The sequence below is a fragment of the Salvelinus fontinalis genome, chromosome 33 (assembly GCF_029448725.1).
Source record: "Salvelinus fontinalis isolate EN_2023a chromosome 33, ASM2944872v1, whole genome shotgun sequence".
Taxonomy (NCBI): Eukaryota; Metazoa; Chordata; class Actinopteri; order Salmoniformes; family Salmonidae; genus Salvelinus; species Salvelinus fontinalis.
The window spans coordinates 26,319,399-26,326,045 of record NC_074697.1 but is presented as its reverse complement, the minus strand read 5'-3'; positions in this window follow the sequence as shown (position 1 = coordinate 26,326,045).

Sequence of the window (6,647 nt, the reverse complement as noted above, 5' to 3'; positions counted from 1 at the left end):
TTCATAGACTCCTGGTATGTATGCACCCTAACACAAGGTATTGTGTTCCGGAACTGTTGCTTGTATAAAATAACCGTTGTGTAAACAATTTTATTGTGTTATCACTTCCCACTATATAAAGAACATGTAACCATTCTCAAGTTCTTCCCTGTGAAATCAGAGGTAGATCTCCCCCACAGCTGCTTGTATTAAAGGTTTTCTATTATACCATTAAGTAGTCTCTGCCTTCATCTTTGGATCTAATTTTCCACAACATTTGGTGCCGTGATCTGGATGAGAACAACCTGAATTCCTGATCCGTTCCGTCCGGCTTGGACCCAGGCATCCCTCTGGCCACAATTAAAAAAGGTAAGATACCTTATTTAAAAATCTCTGTGAGGGACTGTCTGTTTTTCAGCCGAGCCTTAATGGTGAAAGATCTCGTCCTCCTCATCCACCAAATTGTGGGGTTCAATTTGGCAGAACAATTTTTCTATAATAATGAATCTCGCCGGTTAACATTGATCAATGGCAGCACAGGTGTGTATCTAATAGGGATTGGTTTTCCTACAATCAGTTGAAAATAATGTTGGGTCAGTATATAAATAGGTATTCATTTCTCTACACTTGCAGGTGGATACTGTTGGATCAGTGACAAAATACTGTTGGATAAGTATATAAGTAAGGATGGGTCAGTATATAAATAAGGATTTATATACCTACAATTAAATACAAATATATAATTAAATACAACCACTATATATATTACTGATTTTCACATGAGAGGAAGTGAACTGAAGGATTGAGCATGTTTAATGAAGTTGGTAAATGTAAATCAAATCAAATGTTATTTGTCACATACACATGGTTAGCAGATGTTAATGCGAGTGTAGCAAAATGCTTGTGCTTCTAGTTCCGACCATGCAGCAATATCTAACAAGTAATCTACCCTAACAATTTCACAGCAACTACCTTATACACACAAGTGTAAAGGAATGAATATGAATATGTACATAAAAATATATGAATGAGCGATGGCCTAACGGCATAACCAAGATGCAGTAGATGGCATAGAGTACAGTATATACATATGAGATGAGTAATGTAGAGTATGTAAGCATTATATAAAGTGGCATTGTTTAAAGTGGCTAGTGATACATTTATTACATACATTTTTTCATTATTAAAGTGGCTAGAGATGAGTCAGTATGTTGGCAGCAGCTACTCAATGTTAGTGATGGCTGTTTAACAGTCTGATGGCCTTGAGATAGAAGCTGTTTTTCAGTCTCTCGGTCCCCGCTTTGATGCACCTGTACTGACTTCCCCTTCTGGATGATAGCGGGGTGAACAGGCAGTGGCTTGGGTGGTTGTTGTACCTGATGATCTTTTTGGCCTTACAGTGACATCGGGTGGTGTAGGTGTTTGCCCCGGTGATGCGTTGTGCAGACCTCACTACCCTCTGGAGAGCCTTACGGTTGTGGACGGAGCAGTTGCCGTACCAGGTGGTGATACAGCCCGACAGGATGCTCTCGATTGTGCATCTGTAAAAGTTTGTGAGTGTTTTTGGTGACAAGCCGAATTTCTTCAGGCTCCTGAGGTTGAAGAGACGCTGTTGCGCCTTCTTCACCACGCTGTGTGTGGGTGGACCATTTCAGTTTGTCCGTGATGTGTATGCCGAGGAACTTAAAACTCTCCACCTTTTCCACTACTGTCCCGTCGATGTGGATAGGGGGCTACTCCCTCTGCTGTTTCCTGAAGTATACGATCATCTCCTTTGTTTTGTTGACATTGAGTGTGAGATTATTTTCCTGACACCACACTCCGAGGGCCCTCACCTCCTCCCTGTAGGCCGTCTCGTCGTTGTAGGTAATCAAGCCTACCACTGTAGTGTCGTCTGCAAACTTGATGATTGAGTTGGAGGCGTGCATGGTCACACAGTCATGGGTGAACAGGGAGTACAGGAGAGGGCTGAGAACGCACCCTTGTGGGGCCCCAGTGTTGAGGATCAGCGGGATGGAGATGTTGTTACCTACCCTCACCAGCCGGGGGCGGCCCGTCAAGAAGTCCAGGACCTAGTTGCACAAGCAGGGGTCGAGACCCAGGGTCTCGAGCTTAATGACGAGTTTGGAGGGTACTATGGTGTTAAATGCTGAGCTGTAGTTGAGGAACAGCATTCTTACATAGGTATTCCTCTTGTCAAGATAGGTTAGGGAAGTGTGCAGTGTGATTGCGTCGTCTGTGGACCTATTGTGGCGGTAAGCAAATTGGAGTGGGTCTAGGGTATCAGGTAGAGTGGAGGTGATATGGTCCTTGACTAGTCTCTCATAGCACTTCATGATGAGGGAAGTGAGTGCTATGGGGCGATAGTCATTTAGCTCAGTTACCTTTGCTTTCTTGGGAACAGGAACAATGGTGGCCCTCTTAAAGCATGTGGGAACAGCAGACTGGAATAAGGATTGATTGAATATGTCCATAAACACACCAGCCAGCTGGTCTGCGCATGCTCTGAGGACGCGGCTGGGGATGCCGTCTGGGCTGGCAGCCTTGCGAGGGTTAAAACGTTTAAATTTTTTACTCACGTTGGCTGCAGTGAAGGAGAGACCACAGGTTTTGGTAGCAGGCCGTGTCAGCGGCACAGTGTTGTCCTCAAAGCGTGCAAAGAAGTTGTTTAGTTCGTCTGGGAGCAAGACATTGTGGTCCGCGACGAGGCTGGTTTTCCTTTTGTAGTCCGTGATTGACTGTAGACGCTGCCACATACTTGTCGTGTCTGAGCCGTTGAATTGCGACTCAACTTTGTCTCTACAGACCCTTAGCTTGTTTGATTGCCTTGCGGAGGGAATAGCTACACTGTTTGTATTCGGTCATGTTTCTGGTCCCCTTGCCCTGATTAAAAGCAGTGGTTCGTGTTCAGTTTTGCGCGAATGCTGCCATCAATCCACGGCTTCTGGTTGGGGAATGTTTTAATAGACGCTGTGGGTACAACATCACCGATGCACTTGCTAATGAACTCGCTCACCGAATCAGCGTCTTCATCAATGTTATTGTCCGACGCTATGCGGAACATATCCCAGTCTACGTGATCGAAGCAATCTTGAGGCGTGGAATCCGATTGGTCGGACCAGCGTTGAATAGACCTGAGCACGGGCGCTTCCTGTTTTAGTTTCTGTCTATAGGCTGGGAGCAACAAAATGGAGCTGTGCTCAGATTTTCCGAAAGGAGGGCGTGGGAGGGCTTTATATGCGTCGCGGAAGTTAGAATAACAATGATCCAGGGTTTTGCCAGCCCGGGTCGTGCATTCTATATGCTGATAGAAAATTTAGGGAGCCTTGTTTTCAGATTAGTCAGAAATTTGACTGTAATTGTTTGGTTTGGATTAGGACGGGTTGAGTATAGAGAGGATGTGATCGAGAAGTGGTCAGGTAGAATTGTGTCTGTTGAGAGACGTAGTTGGTTGAAGAGAGATTAAGTAATAAATGTGTGTATAATGGGTTACTAGAGATTTTATAAAGTAACAATAAAAAAAACGGAGATAAGAAAAATGTAAGTAATTTAGTGTTACAATACAGGACTAAGAAACCAATTAGAAATCATGGGTGGTAAACTCTCTAAGTGTACTGAGGAACCAGCCCTTCCCTCAGCCCCACCTACACAGCCTCAACCACCACCAGCAGTGGTTTAGTGTCTTCCACTGGAACACCTAAAATTGCAATATCCACCTCCAGCTCATTAAAAACCCACTACCTTGACCCTATCTGCTCCTGCACCATGCCAATGGTCTGGAAGAACAGGACACCACCACTCAACACACCCTGTCACTCTTCTGAAATCAAATCTCGTATACTCAAATACTTCTCTGTAGCGGCCGGCACCATATCTATTTTCTGTGATTTACGTTCCATTTCGGCAGTGAAGTTCTACTTCTTCTTCTATGATATCTTGGCGGTTCACAAACAAACATTTAAGGTGTACAACAACTGCCCGAGTTACATCAGGAACGCACAATCCCTCCATCAGTGCTCAGACTGTCCGCAATAGGCTGAGAGAGGCTGGACTGAGGGCTTGTAGGCCTGTTGTAAGGCAGGTCCTCACCAGACATCACCGGCAACAACGTTGCCTATGGACACAAACCCACTATTGCTGGACCAGACAGGACTGGCAGAAAGTGCTCTTCACTGACGAGTCGAGGTTTCGTTTCACCAGGGGTGATGGTCGGATTTGCGTTTATCGTCAAAGGAATGAGCGTTACACCGAGAACTGTACTCTGGAGCGGGATCGATTTGGGCGTGGACCCTCCACGCCCAAATCGATCCCGCTCCAGAGTACAGTTCTCGGTGTAATGGTCTGTCATGGTCTGGGACGGTGTGTTACAGGATCATCGGACTGACCTTGTTGTCATTGCAGGCAATCTCAACGCTGTGCGTTACAGGGAAGACATCCTCCTCCCTCATGTGGTACCCTCCCTGCAGGCTCATCCTGACATGACCCTCCCCCCAGAAATGTCTGGGAACTTGCAGGTGCCTTGGTGGAAGAGTGGGGTAACATCTCACAGAAAGAACTGGCAAATATGCTGCAGTCCATGAGGAGATGCACTGCAGTACTTAATACAGCTGGTGGCCACACCAGATACTAACTGTTACTTTGGGATTTTGACCCCCCCCCTTTGTTCAGGGACACATTATTCATTTTCTGTTAGTCACATGTCTGTGGAACTTGCTCAGTTTATGTCTCAGTTGAATCTTATGTTCATACAAATATTTACACATGTTAAGTTTGCTGAAAATAAACGCAGTTGACAGTGAGAGGACGTTTCTTTATAAAGAAAAAAACAATTTGGGTGCATCCTGTCTCCTATTTGAGTCTGGCCACAGCACCTCATCAACATCACAAGAGATGTTCTCTCTGGCTAAACAGTGGGGAAAGTAGCATCTGAAGTGACGTATCTAGCCCTGGCATGCTCCCTCATGCTCCCCCCTGGCATGCTCCCTCACCACAGGCCTCCTCCATCACCTGGAGAAGGGGTATGCGATTATATACCTTCCTACGCCATGCCGAAAATAACTCTTCTATTGGGTTTAGAAATGGAGAATATGGTGGCAGGTTGAGCATCAAAACTTGCGGATGGTCAATGAACCAATTGTGGACCAGAGCAGCATGGTGGAAACCTGGACTGCTCTGGCCCATTCCTCTGGTCATTGGGAATGAGGATATTATGCAGGGTGTCAAGGAAGGTGATAATGTGGGCAGTATTTTAAGGACCAAGAGTAGCATGATGATGAAGGACACCGTTCTGACTAATGGCTGCACACATTGTGATGTTGCCACCACACGCGGTGTCCTATGAGGTTTCTTCCTCTGCATCTTGTTTTGGCTATGTTAAAGCCGACCTCATCAACGTAGACGAAATCATGATGCTCTGCAACAGCATCTAGTTCCATAACTCTGAAACAGACAAGACATTATTGCATGACAGTATGAATACACATACTGAATGTTGTGTTGTCAGTGATGATGTGGGGTTGCAGTTGTCATAAACGTATGCGGTTGTTTAAAATGACCATATTCAATGTGTTGGTCCTGCTCTGCAGTGAACAGCCGATTTCTTCCTCCATTGAAGGGTTGTCTAGCAATTCTGCAAAAACGTGCGAATGGTTCGGGTGCAAGATTTCATTCAGTATGAAATGGTAACTGTAGTGCTGTAAGTACAGTAGCATGGTATTAGGTTTACTTACCTGTTCTCATTTTGAAATGTTCGGATGACACTTGCTGCAGTGTAGCGGCTCAAGTCAGGCTGGACCCTCTGCCCAGCCTCCCTGAAACTCAACCAAAACAGCCCGGATCTCATCTGTGATTGTTCTCCTCGTCCCAGCCCCCCCCCCCTCCCCTCTCTCCAAAATTGGCCTCCATTGTGGTCCAAACCAAGAAAGCCAACCTGAAGCCTATTTATTGTGCTCAAGCTCTGATTTGAATGATGTGTCTAATGTAGAGAACTGTGTTGAGTGTTTTGCAAAAAGTACCTTACAATTGCAAACTGAGTGTAAAGCAGATAACGTGCTTGCAGTTTTGCAGACTTGGTCTGAAGATTAGGCACATGACTTAATGGTCTCACTGAGTGTGCCTCAAGTACCACTTTAGTGTGTAAGCGTTTGTAAAAAACTGTAAACAGCTGTTGTACATCACATGTAGACCACAGCTTTTCTTAGGAAGTTGTGGCTAAAAGGGTTACTGCATGACTTCCTTCCTGTTGCAGACATAGTTCTCTAAAATATTTGATTGCCTACTACATGATTTGATTCTAACCCATACAAGAATAATAACGTTACGTTTGCAGTTCCAGAATTGAGAACCAAGCAACGTTAACCTATGCAAGGAAACAGGCTACAATTTGAATAATTTTAGGATGGGTCACCACCACTCAACACACCCTGTAACTCCTCTGAAGTCAAATCTCGTATACCCAAATACTTCTCTACAGCTGCCACCACAACGTCTACTGTATTTTCTGTGATTTCCGTTCCATTTCTGCGTGAATTACTCTGATATGCTGCTACGCAGTTCAAGAACTGGCGTTTGTTTGTCAGCGAGCCAAATATGGTAGTCACAGCCACAAAGTCCTACAAAGGATTTCTTCTTCCGGTTGCTTACATAGTTTGCTAAAATATTTGATTGCC